Raw genomic sequence first — 642 nt, forward strand, 5'->3', positions numbered from 1 at the left:
TTTTTCTCTTTGGCCTTGTAGATCTTTTGGCCGAGACTGTTCTTTATCTCGTACTGGTTGTTGGTCTCAAACCCGATGAATGCTGGCAGGAGAAAAAAAGGACAAAGGGTGGAAACGTTGAATAACCAAGCATTGATGAGCAAAAAATTCCAAGGACAAGACGTCATCTCGTCGTTCCTTTCTTGAGGGTTTAAAACTTGTGGGTGTGTCAGAAACTGACAAACTGCTGCTGTTTATTCCCCGTTTGTTCCCTTGTTTTTTTTAAGTGGCAAGAGATAAAAATGATTGGATGAACAAGTGACATGCCTTACCTTCTAGGAGTTCCACTTTCTGGTGAATCAGGATCTGGTCAATCTAAAACCACAGCGGGGAAGGCAAAGTGAGAAAAACCAACTGAAAAATGACATGATCTTGTGACAGTCAAAGTCAAAGGAGGGAACATTTCCCTTGCTTGCAATGCAAAATATCTTCCCCTATGAATTTTAATAAAGCTGTAGAAAAACAACAAGAGTCAGTTCGGAGGGTCGGAGTCTTGCTACCTGCTACTGTATTCACTACTGGTTTCCTTTTTATGTCTGGGTGCATGAAGAGTTAGTTATTTACTAGAGAGCGAGTTAAAATCTAGTAAGTTGACCCTTTGAT

The 642-nt window shown here is 40.7% G+C and overlaps 1 long non-coding RNA gene across 1 annotated transcript; it reads right to left on the reverse strand.

Moving 5' to 3' along the window:
* Positions 1–430, reverse strand: LOC111650689 (uncharacterized). Its single transcript, XR_015436869.1, has 2 exons — positions 312–430; positions 1–82 (listed from the first exon to the last, which is right to left on the reverse strand). It is a non-coding gene; the product is annotated as an uncharacterized LOC111650689 (long non-coding RNA).
* Between the last annotated feature and the right edge of the window lie 212 nt (positions 431–642).

This window comes from Seriola lalandi, unplaced genomic scaffold (assembly GCF_002814215.2).
Source record: "Seriola lalandi dorsalis isolate HSWRI2012SDOR001 ecotype SW California unplaced genomic scaffold, Sedor1 jcf7180002052702, whole genome shotgun sequence".
NCBI classification, from domain to species: Eukaryota; Metazoa; Chordata; class Actinopteri; order Carangiformes; family Carangidae; genus Seriola; species Seriola lalandi.